The 13,274-nt window shown below is 36.3% G+C and overlaps 1 long non-coding RNA gene across 1 annotated transcript in view; it reads right to left on the bottom strand.

Moving 5' to 3' along the window:
- The window catches only part of LOC132710469 (uncharacterized), a 94,581-nt gene extending 81,578 nt beyond the window's left edge, over positions 1–13,003 (bottom strand). The window contains exon 1 of the long non-coding RNA XR_009621168.2: positions 12,872–13,003. This is a non-coding gene — a long non-coding RNA (uncharacterized LOC132710469). The remainder of the gene's footprint in view (positions 1–12,871) is intronic.
- Positions 13,004–13,274: the final 271 nt, after the last annotated feature.

Raw genomic sequence — 13,274 nt, 5'->3', positions numbered from 1 at the left:
ATCATCTGTCTATTATCATCTATCTTAATCTTGATAAAATAAACCAACTTTGTATTACTTCCTTTTACTTGAATTGAATTTAATATTTTATTTAATCAAGAGTGATTAGATATAAAAGGAATTGGTCTTTGGTACAGAAACACTCAGTGTACTTCTGACAATATTACTCAATAGTCCGTTCAAATAATATAGCATTTGGTTTCTTTTCCATTATTCTTTGTCCTTTTCACGAGATTCTTCAAAGCTTTAACAAGCCTTTAACAAGAAAAAATCATCCAGCTCACTCTCTTGATTTATTGTTTATATGCCTCTTTTAATTATTAAGACATCATCCAATTTCTTTTGTATGTCCAGTGTAAAATCTTTTTCCATGTCATTCTTGTAGCCTGTCATTTATAAATCTACTATCAAATCAGTTTCAATTATGTCATATAAAAGCTGTTCCTCTTCCCTAGAATCTTCTAAGAATAGTTATTCTATAGAAGAAGAATCTTAAAATTAACCTTTGGATAATTAATTAAAAATATCATTTAATACTTCCATTGTTAAAATATTTTGCTTCGTTTTGTATCAATGTCAATTTTTGAGTGTTTTTCTCCTTTAATTGTAATTTTTTAGTTCCTTCTAGTTCTTTCTACTGTCCAATTTGTAAAGTCTTAACTTATTACACTTAAAAAAAAAAAAAGCAAAATAGAATACATATTCACATGGGAAGGATCCTTTATAATTAATTCCAAAATGTTATTTCAAATTTTCTGCACCCTTTATCCATTTGTATCTTTCTAAAATGAATTTTTTAATTGTACTTTTCCTTTAAAAAAGTCTTTAAATTTGTATTTACATTCATCTAGTGTCATCAAACTTGTCAATCCAAAGGTATGTAATAACTGAAAAGCAGTTAACAATTTCCAAAAGTGATTTGTTTAGAAAAAGAAGTATGTAAATTTAATGTCCTTTCATAGGCATCTTGTTCTGAGAGGAATAATCAAGAGCTGGTCTACTCGCATCCCTTTATTTCTCTGTGATTGTCCATTTCACTATTCATGGAGACATCCTCAGTTCACTATTTCTTCTCCAGAAGTGCACTTAGCCAATGATTCCAATGCTAAATTATCAAGGGTTTTATTGTCAGATTTGTTTTTACTGAATATATAGCAAAAATAATCTATATTAGCAGAAAAGAAATTAAGAAAGGACTAAATCCTCAGATTAACTAATACTATTTCAATTTTCAAAAGAGAAAAAGAAACTACTACGGATATTCTTTGCTCATAAATAGCTTCCAAGAACAAATATTTCTTGTGATAGGGCTCTTATTTTATAAGTAGATCCCTTGCTAAATGGGCTGCAGCAGTGGTGGGTTGCTACCAGTTCGCCCCGGTTCGGGTGAACCGGTAGCGGCAGCAGGCTCTACCCACTGCTGCAGCTGGGGTGCAGGTATTTAAGATGGCTAGGTCAAATGTTAATTGACTGTTTATGTAAAGGGACTTGAGCAGATCAGATTGTACTACTTTAAAATTTATTATATTCCATGTGTTTTAAGAACATTTAAGAAAAAATAGCATATTTTTTTTAGTCTCAACATGACTAGTTTATGATATTTAATTGTACCAGGATTAAACTAGCTAATTACAATGAATGACATCCAGAGTTGAAAAGTCAGTATACTTATGGGTGGCCTGTTTACTTCTTCTTTCTGAAAAAAAGTCTTTTGTTGCTGCTGTCAGTTTAAATGAAGGTGAATCAAGTCTTTTACCTTTAGATCTCAGCATGAGATGAATCAGTGGTGATAGCAAAAATAAATGTGGAGCCAATATAGTTGGACAAATACTTGTTCTTAAAGGCCTGACAGAAGCTGTTAGCATTCACCTACAGTTTGCATTTCCATGCTAGCTGAGTGAACAACCATTGACAACAGTTGTAACAATCTATTGATGCAGTTTTATGGGAATACATAACACCTGGCATACTTTGTGAGTTATGGATTACTATTGTGATGGTTCTGACATACATTTCAATAAAAAGCATGATGGAAAATAAGGCACAGCCTGTATGGATCACTTGATTGCTGTATTAATCTGTTTCCATCTCAGCCTTGCTATCAAACACATCTCGTTGAAATAAATAATGGACAAATTAGAATGCTTGATATTGCTTTTGCAAACTTTTCCACATCAGTTTTTATTTGTAATCTTTTATCAATATTATATAGAGGGTGGAAGAGTTGAGGGATGACTTACATTAATTCTTAATTGCCTATGATTTTGTGAAAAAAAGCTATGGTAAATTTAATGATGTCCAACTTTAGGGGGCAGTGCTCATTTCTATTTTTTAGCCAAGGGAACCAGTGTTGTCTGAAGATGCTTCATGGTCATATGGTCAAAATGAGTATATGCTGAGTTGCATGGAACACTGTTACCTTCCCACCAAGGTGGTAACTATAATGTTTTCAAACTGCTAGGTTGGCAAGAACTGGATCAGGAACAGGAGTTCACTCTGTCGTGCGGTACTTGGGTCTTGAACTGCCAACCTTCTGGTCAACAGCCCACTAAGCCACCGTGCCCCCTAGAAGGTATTACAGTGCTGAAAAAAATAACTTTACAATCAATGCCTGTATTTACAATCTTTGCCATGTCTTTCAGTCATGTGGTCATCATTGAACCAACCTTCCTTCCTTCCTTCCTTCCTTCCTTCCTTCCTTCCTTCCTTCCTTCCTTCCTTCCTTCCTTCCTTCCTTCCTTCCTTCCTTCCTTCCTTGAAATATTGGAGAGGAAAATATTACAATAGAGTAAGCAGCCATATAATGAGGAATACATCTTTTGCATTCAGTCTGTCTACATTGTGCGATCACAATTGCCAGCACATTGTTTTTCATGCGTATTCCCTGTTGTGTGCCTGTTTACTTTCTTGTAATATTTTCTTCTCCGATGTATATAAATACAAACATTAAATACCTTCTTGTTGATTATCCCAGCACTGGGGGGAGCATTCCAAAGGGTGGGAAAGTGCTTAGGAGACAAACAAAACCCAGGAGTGTGAAACTGATTAGTTTTGTCCGTTTTGAATTAGCTATTCCAGAACCACCAGGGTGAACATTCCAAAGGACAATGAGCAGGAAAAAAGAAAGCACAGTTGTAGTCACATGACTTCCCACTTAGCAACCACTTCACTTAGTGGCAGAATTGTTGGTTCTTAACTATCATCACTAACAAGTACTACCTACAATGGGAATGAAAATAGAAACAAATATTGTCCATTTTAACGCTGAGTTTGCATTTAGTTGTGATTTAAATTTGCATTTGAGGATATATTATATATTGCCAAAATCTTCAAACTAATACACAATCTAGACATAGCATAAGAAGTCCTTGAAGAAGGGTATTGGGGGGGGGAGAGAAGAGTTTTATAGTTTATAAATTTTTATAGTTAATAAAACTGGAAATAATTTCAGTGGAACTGCTGACAGAGTTTGAGTTCAATTACTTTTCCAGATCTATTTGTTCAATAAAAATACCTATAATCTGAAGAAATATTTTCTATGTAATTTATTTCCCAAATAGTATTTGGGCAACATCTTGGAATTCTGTTATAATTTACTGATGATTAAAAATACCACAAAGGGACATTCCAAAGTTCAGAAAGGAATGCATACATGGTCGAATGCTATGATGATGTTTCTTAGGGTAACTCCCAAGTTGCGCACAGGGTGTGTTTGGGCTAGTGCCACCCCAGCCAGAATTGATGATAAACTTCCATTTCCAAATCTACAGCCACTCCATCTTATTCGGATTCAGTTGCAGCCTGTTGTCCCCATCCAGGCCTCTACAGCCTCCATGTACTGCAAGAGGGCAGTCACACCATCAGTGGATCATGGATGGAGATATCAACCTTAGCATCACCAGCATGCTGTTGCTATCTCATCCCATGGTGTTGGTTGATCTCACCCAGTGGCTTCATGTAGATGTTAGAAAGGAATTGAAAGAGCACCAAGGTCTGTGGCATCCCAAAAAGGAGTGTTGTGGGCTGGATCTCTCATCCCCTATCGCACAGACTAGAACTGGCTGCGGTGAAAGAAACTGAACCAGTGCAACACTGACTACCAAGTCCCAAATCCTGCAGCCAGTCCAAAAGGATACCATGGATGATGGCATTAAAAGCTACAAAGAAGTCAAGGAGAGTGAGGATTAGATTCATTACTTTATCTTCCTCATTGACAAGTGTGGCCACTGCCATTTCTATGCCAAGCTTGAAACCTGACTGAAAGGGATCTAGGTAATCTCTTTCATCAGCATCCACTGGAACTATAACACCTCTTGAGAGGTGTGGGGATACTTACTATTCTTGCTTTAGATAGCAATCAGATAGTCTTCGATTTATTAATCTAATAAAGCCTGCCCATTATGGTTGTAACTTTCCAATGCATTTGTTAATCAAATGTATGGGTTGTTAAGTGTATATGGGATACCTGATACATGGGGACCACTATCAGGGGCCTAGTGCAGGATGTCTCCAACCATCCAAGACCTTCCCTCACCAAGATATCCCATGCTCCACTTCCTACCAACTGGGGTCCGTCTTGTGCATCCTTTGCACATATCCCCCACCCATGTCACTGATCGCTCTCTCCCATTTCAAAGATCTCCAGAGCTCAGGATTCAGAGGTAAGAAGGGAGACAGGCTTGTTTATTGCTGGGCCACTGGAAGAAAAGTGGCTGCTTGCCTTGGGTCCCTTCCTAGTGGCAAGTAGAGGGAAAACTTGGAAGGAGAAGAATAAATTTTCCTTAGATGCTGTTCTCCCTGAAGATGAGCACACATGCTGCTAATAGTAGATAGGGAAGGGAAGAGTTTTATGGGTGTTTCAATGTCTTCTTGTCTGCAGGGAGATCAGCATCTAAGGGAAGTTTATTCTAGAGGAAACATTTTCTGTTCCTTCCAAGTTATCTGTCCACCCATCATAGTTGCATCTGTGTTTGTCTACAAGGATATCAGCACCTAAGGGAATCTTATCCCAGAGGAAAACGTTTCTGTTCCTTCCAAGTTTTCCCTCCACCTGCCATTATCAAGGGACTGAAGTCAAGCTGCAAGGAAGGGAAGGAAGATTTCTCTCTCTTGCCATTTACTTTCACTGGGGAATGGAAAACTAAGTCTAGTGACAAAAGGAAAACAGGGAGGTTTTTCCAGTGCCTCAGAAAAAGATGGCCACTTTTTTGCCACATGGTGCAGTAACAAAGAAGCCTGTCCACCTTTATACCCCAGAATCTTGAGCTCTGGATACCTTCAAATGGTAAGTGAGTGATCAGTGATAGAGTGGGGTGGACCCAGGCAGGGCAGGAGGGAGAGAAATAGGTGGAGGCAAGTGTTGCAGAATTTGCAGTCGGTCTTAAAGGTGAACAAGTGCACTGTTGCTGCAACAAATGTAACTTCAGGACTGGGTCATAAGTAATTTTGCGGGGCTTGTAACTTTCAACTGTCACTAAGTAAATTGTCATAACTAGAGGACTACCTGTACCAGTTCTGAAAGATGGATTCTACATAAGAGCTATAATATCTGAAGTGGCTTCAAAGACTTCTTAGCTTCAATGTATTTGAAGAGAGAAGTGGTTACCTGCAGACTATTTTTTTTTTACAGATTATTAGAGGAATTATCACAAGAAATTGTATATCACAAAGTTTTGCATTTATTATTGCCTTGAAGATTATGAGTCAGCAATGTAGTTTATATTTGTAAGAATTTGCTTCTGTATTTTGATCGGTTGACAGTTATATGTGACAAAATATACAATATTGCTTCTGGGAGAATTAATCTGCCTTTCAACATTTCAAAAACAATGAAAAGGAGAAAAATAGGAGAGTATGTATTAAATTGCTATGAGAATTTAAGATTATTGTTTGCTGAAATTGCTTTTCTTTTATGGCACTTTGGAGTTGAAGAAATCCTTCCCTTGGCTATAAAGTAAAAGTCTTAGTGTTTGGTACTTTTTCATTAGAAAAGGAAAAAAAAAAAGGATAGATAAAAATAAATAGTCCTTGGTTCCAGTTCATAAGTTATTCTAATTATGAAACCTTTATTTGGAAGACCTTGTGAATCCTGATCTCCTGTCTGTTGGAGACAATGACATTTGTAACAAATGAAAGCCCTGTGAAGGATTTCACCTGCATGTGAATACAATTACCTTCTTCAGATTGAATTATATGAACTAGAAAAAGATCCAAGCACCCCTACAGTGTCTTAGGAAAGTAATTGATACTGTTCTTGTACATGTGTCTAGGCATAAAGATCTCATGTGCATGTACATACTCTCTCTCCAGATTGATCCACTCTCACAGCCATCAGTAAATCTATTCCCCCTCCCCATTGGTAATAATAGATAACAAAGAGAGAACCAAGTGAGGATCTTTGTAGAGTGATGAAGTTTCTTCTGATCACAATTCCCATTTTACTGTGCAGTCTGGACCAGGTCACTTCATTCCAAAATACGTTGGATGTCAATTTCTCATCATTGTGTAAATAATATGAAGGATATGTCTTTTTTTCTCCTCCACACCCACAACAATTCTATTAGGAATGTACAATTGCCTACACAAAGACTAGAGAGTAAGACGGGACTTTCTGAAATATTAATAAGGTATCATTCCTTTTAGTCAGATGCTATGGAAGCGTAATGCATTTTAAGAATCCTTAAGATTGTTCAAGAATGTAAGGTGAGAAAGTAATTAGAACTAATTGAGTCCATGTATTGTATCCTATGGCATCCTAAAGTGTTGTCTATTTTAAGCTTCCCTGACTTCTTCAACCCTCCTGAGGAGTGCAAACCACCACTGGATTGTGATCTGCAACACTTTACTGGGGAAGAAGACTAAATCCAGCTCTTTTTCCCAACTCAGCATTATAAGTCTTCCATTTATGAGGAACTCTTTCTGAGCTTGATTCATTGTTCTGCTCCCTACTCCTAAGTTTTCATACCACTCCTCACTAATTTAGCAAAAACAACACTGAGCAGAAGAGGAAAAAACACAGTGCTGGCTTTTTTCTAATCTAATATAGAAGTATTGATGCCATAAATATGCACTTTGTCATTTTGTATTGAACATGAATGACATTTACAAATGACAGAATTCTCTCTCTCTCTCTCTCTCTCTCTCTCTCTCTCTCTCTCTCTCTCTCTCTCTCTCTCTCTCTCTGGGGCTTCTAGCAAAAACAGAAAGAGATGTGTTTGCAATTTTTTTGTCCCTGCAGACTAGATTGTCCCAGTTCTAATGTACTTAATATGATTTGCAAGTACAATTTTCTTCAAACTCCGTGTCAATCATGCCTGGATAATGCACAGATATCCATCTCAGTATACTTTTTGACAGCAGAATTTTAACTATTTCCTTGGGATGGACTTAAACATCAACAAATCGATACAATCCTATATTTTCCTGTTTATGTATTAGCCTATATATCAAGTTTTGAAATGCAATGCACATAATTTAATTATGGTCTATTTTGTCAAGTGTGTTTTCAATAAACATTCATATTCTTCATATTCTACACAGTCGTTCATTTTCCTATTGACTTCTAACATAAACATTTTTTTTGTACATTTCTGTAGCATATATCTTTGTTCTTCATGGATTTTCCCCTCTTTCACAAAATGTATTTAGAAGTAGACAGATTAAGAGAGGTAGACAGATTAAGAGTGGCAGAGGGATCACTGTGATAAATAAGAAGTTTTCTACACTTTTTTGTAATATAAACATTTTTGCACAACTACCTGTTTTTCCATTAAAAACAATTCTGAAATAAATGGTTTTTTTTGGGGGGGGGGAGGGAGAATTGCTAATTCCGTACTTTTGACATACCAAAAGTTAAAACCATTTAAAGATTATGAAAATCTGGTCAGACACTGGTCTGAATAAGCAAAAGCATTCTGTTTGGCTTAGACTTTATTTGGATCTTTTCTCTTAGAATTCCTTTTATAATCACAGCTTCTTGGCTGACATTACAAAAACTAAGGTAGGTTAGCATTAGTATTTGATTGAGGAATGTCAGAAAATATTAGGGAAGTAGGTTAGTCAGAAATCTTTTCCATATGTTCACCAGATATATGTCCATCATGTCACCAAGATTGAGTTTAAATCTAAGGAGTACTTAAAAATCTAAGGAGTACTTAAAAATAATGATTTCAGTATTTTTCCTGGATTCGTTCCAAGGAAAAAAAAACACTTTGTGACCAGTGCTCACATTTACAATCATTGCAGAGTTCCACAGCCACATGATCACCATTTGCGTCCTTCACAACTGGCTTGTGAAAAGCAGAGTTAATTTATTTTTATTTATTTTTATTATTCATATTTCTATGCCGCCCACTCTCCAAGGACTCTGGGCGGCTTACACCAAAGACAGTATACTAAATAGCATATTGCCCCCAACAATCTGGGTCCTCATTTTACCCACCTCGGAAGGATGGAAAGCTGAGTCAACCTTGACCTGGTGAGATTTGATCCGCTGATCTGCTGAACTAGCAGTCAGCTGAGGAGCTGCAGTATTGCACCCTAACCACTGTGCCACCTTGGCTCTTATAGACAATAGGTGGAATTAAAACTGTAAATTATGGTCATATGATGTTTGACTTACTGATCACAATTATTTGCTTAACGATTAAAGCAGAAGTGAGGTTATAAGCCTGTCACAGTCACATGATGTTTTCCTTAGCAACTGTGGCACTTAGAACAGAGTTGTCAGTCACAATTGTATTTGCTGAATAACCACTCCCTGGCCTGTATAGTCTGATGACCTAACTGAGAAAAGGAAAGAGCTCGGTAAATCCCTACAGGACCCAGGAGTTTTTAGAGACAGCAGAAACAGCATTTTATTTGCAATACTCATGTGGGGCGCATGTAAGAAATATTGGTCTATAAACCGTGGAAACAACACTACTAAAGTAAAGGGTACACAAAATGCCAGTATCAAAGTAGATTCCTTTTTGAGATATACATGGCTCCCTCAAATTTGTCTTCTTTGTAGATTCTTTGACTGACTTCTCCCCTGTCCTTCAATGTGTTTGCTTATCCACCTGAAGAATCTATATTTTATTATAGGAAACTAAGTCATTATTGCTTCATTATTCAAAAAGGCTTTTTTCTGCAGTGTAGTAAGAGTGAGATGCTGATAATCACCTTTAGTGATAAGTTTCCTGGCAGGACAATGTTATCTTTAGAAAGGAGGATCCCAAGTGATATGGCTTCATGTGGGAAAAGTGGGGGGATCTTATGTTGAAATTAATTCATGGAACTTGCTCCAGTGGCAAGGCAGGCCCCCTCTTATCTGGCCTTCAGGAAGTGTGCTAAGGCCTGACAGACAAGAGAGGGAGAGGACAGGGAGAGAGAGAATAGAATCTTGTCCTGACAATTTAAATGCAAGACACAAAGTTGTTCTTCATTGACAATACTCCTTTGAGCAAACCCATATCCACTGATCTCATAGATTTGGTAAACGATAGCATTGTGGGAATATATTTCTTGCCTAAGCGTCAGTTGAAAAGAAAACCATTTGCTTTTTCATCGTCAATATGAAGTTGCTTTCTGCAAAAGTCATCAGGGTATTTCTAGTCTACCAAAGTCAGCTAGCTTGAATTGCTTATTAAAGGAGTGCTGCTGAGCTGTGTAAACAGATTCATCAGCCCTGCTGCAGAGAGTGTATGTGCAGGTGTCAGCAAGCATTAGAGATAACATGTGCCAAAATGAGACTTTCTGGCAGAATGGAAGGTGCCATAAATAAACTTGAAAACTATTTTTGATTTAAAGCCCCCTCACCAACTGTTCAAAGCTGTCCTAAAACTAGCTGAACTTTAACTCTTCAGAGTATGTATGGCACATATGCAATATGTTATCATATGCAAAACTGTGTTCTCCTGTTCAATTTCATTGATCAACATTGTTTTCTTTCTTAAAATGATCAGTTTAATTAAAGGAGAATTTGTGCAAGAAATCTCCTTAATTTTTATAGTTGTGAACTAAAGAACTATAAAATAACGGTATCTGAGCAGCTATCCAATTAAATTGCAGTTTCAGCCCTGACTAACCAGCAGGCTATAGTTTAAATATTAGATTAGTGTATATAATAAAATAATAACACATCCAGATGGCATTATGCACTTGATATTTGATGATCCTTTCCTGCTCAAAGGCTAAGCAAGCTAGACTTTAGTATTTGGGTGGTGGTGGTGTCACTAGGTAAACCAAGACTGCATGACAGATTGTGAGTTTGAAAAGAATCTCAGAAAAAAATAACACAAAAATTTTGTATTATTGCTGAAAAAATTATATAGATAGCTCCATTGGGTTACCAGGATTTCAAGTTCAACTTGAAGGCGACTTTAATTATATAACTTTTAATTTTTAAAGTTTTAGTGTGCCAGGACAGTTCCAAATAAAATTGTAAGTTGGAGAAATGGATTTTTAAAATGAAGATGATAGATAATAGATAGATAACCAGAGGTGGTGAGTGAAAGAATCCATAGCAGCAGCACTATACAACATACCCAAGCGAGTCAAATACATTAAATTGAATTAGCAATAGCACTTTGACTTACGATATATATCACTTCACAGTGCTTTACAGCCCTCTCTAAGTGGTTTACAGAGTCAGCATATTGCCCCCAACAATCTGGATCCTCATTTTACTGACCTCGGAAGGATGAAAGGCTGAGTCAACCTTGAGCCACTGCATTCTAACCACTGTGCCAGATACATGGAATCATAGACCTCATCTACCTCTACATCACTACCTACTTTCTGTTTTACGGTCAAATCAGATAAACACCCATAGGATCACTTTCAGGATTTATAGCAGAGACCGTGTCTAGAAACTGTAGAATTCTCATTCATATAATTAAAAGTATGAATCCAGTATGTTGACAACACCTTCATCATAATGAAAAAGAAACAACTAGAGAAGACATGTGAAAGTATCAACATCATTTTCAAAGGAATAACATTCACAAGGAAAGAACAAAACAACAACATACTACCCTTCCTAGATACCCTTCCTCATTAGAAGAGGAAAACATATTAACAACTCAAGTTTAAAAAGGGACAATTAAAAAGCTTTTTTAAAAAAGATCAGAACACATTCTCTTTAGCAGCAACAGGTAAGCAGGGTATAGGACCAGACAAACAATCAAGTAAAACAATATAAAAAATGAACAATGAATTTATAAATCTTTCCTGCAAATCCTTTTTCAAGTTTTTGAGATTGAAAAAGAATATAAAGTTACCATAATTCAAATGGAACTTTTGAAGCAAGGAGAACAATTGCTTTAAAATATTGTTTTTATGTTTTGTGTTTTTTTCAAATTAATAAAATTGAGGTTTCATATAATTTTAGCATTAGCTTTAATTTGCAGTTATGCTTGGGATTTGCCATTAGCTTTAAAAAGTGCGGACAGAAGCTTTTTATTTTAGATTAAAACAAAAGCAGAGAAATTTTAATTAACCATTTCTAGATACAAGCTTTGTTTGTCTTTAAAATTTTAATAATCATTTCAGCTTTGCCTATTATATTGAACTTTTAAGTAATGGATTTAACAGTGGCAGACTGAATGTACAATTCTCTGCTGCTGTAATGATGGAAACCCTACTGAGGATTGAGGGGGGGGCAGAGGGAGAGGGGGAGAGGGAGAGGGAGAGAGAGTGGGGTACCATTCATCGACAAGGAGAGTTTATTTAAAGAAATTTGTATATTTATTTTGTTTTATTTTTTTCCTAAATTCTCAGAAACTTCATTTGTATTGCTGCAATAGCAAATAGCAGATGGCCATCATGACACTTTTGGCTTAGCTCCTTAAGTATGCTAGTCTTTACAGGATGCATCTGTCACATCTGGAAATAGGGGTGATTAAGAGGGGCCTTGGGACTTTGAATTTTTTAAAGGCTTCCAAAATCATAACAATCTCCAAACTCAACATTGAAAAATAATGGTAATAAAAATATGGATCCCTATTTCAATTTTTTGGAGATTCAGGTGACATATTGATCATAAATTATAGTTATTAAAAATAAATTATTTGTTATTGTCAGGCTTCTAGCTGGAGGTGATAAAAAGTGCTGGGCAGCTGTCTCAATAAACTTCAAACAACTGCCATATGTGTAGATGTCAATACATAAATATCAGGAACATTACTCCAACAAGAGCAAAATATCCAAAATCAGAGCTGTTTGAATTGCACATGGTCTCCTTGTATAACATCTAGCAATATTTCTGAATATTTTCATACTACACTTTTCTTGTCTAAATAAAATCTTAACTTTATTAGGCACTGGAATATAAAATCTGGGTCATACATTCTTTATAAAAGTAAGTATACACAATTTGCTTGTATATTTAGCATTGTCTCCGTGTAAAGGTTACCCAGACCTCAATTGTTCTGTCTTCTTCAAAGCAGGTCGTTAGAGTTCAATGAATAAGATCTTTCAAATTCATTAAGAGTTCATTTCCATTAATTTCTTTTACCATTTGTTCTGATTCTTCTTTTTCACTCCATTCTGATTCAAGAGACAGACTCCTTAGCACTTTAGCATTAATCACTTATTGCTAAATGCAGGATCCAAGCATAAGACCACTACAAACTTTTAATACGAATCCTTTCCCACAGGCAGCACATCCTACAATACCATCCTTATATGCAGTCATATATGCTTTTTCGGTTCTGAAATCTTAAATTAATTTTTTTATAATAACACTTTTTAAGCACAGCATCCCTGCTTCCATGCTGTTTTACAGCATCCAACTTGCTTTTTCATAAATTCCAACTAAGGTTTTATCCTGCCAAATCTAATCCAATTATATATATAGACCACATCATTTTAAGTTATGGATTGAACATACCTGGTTCAGAACTGTAACCTGCCAGGCCAGGCCATCTGGTTTGCAGAGCCTCCAGTGAGATCTCCCTTTTCTTCTCCAAAGCATCCCTCCAACTGAGATGGCAGGAATTACAACTTTCTGTTAAAAAAAATAAAAAATAAATAAATACAATCAAAGCCATGTGGTTCTCTGCAGGGAAAGGATAAATACAGCGGGGGTAAAGCCACACATCTGCTACATTCAGCTGTTCCTGTTCCATCCCCTTTGAAGGAGAAATGCCAGGTACATGGCTCTTTGCTAGTCGTATCCTTTGAAAATAAAAGATCAGGATCAGCCAGAAATATGCTGGAGCTTCTCTATCCAGGTAGTGGGGAAGCAATTACATTTTCTCTTCTTCCAAATGCATGCAGTCTAAACTAGGTCT

This window comes from Pantherophis guttatus, chromosome 5, assembly GCF_059756535.1.
Source record: "Pantherophis guttatus breed Tessera chromosome 5, ASM5975653v1, whole genome shotgun sequence".
Classification (NCBI taxonomy): Eukaryota; Metazoa; Chordata; class Lepidosauria; order Squamata; family Colubridae; genus Pantherophis; species Pantherophis guttatus.
This window is presented reverse-complemented; position numbering and strand designations above follow the sequence as displayed.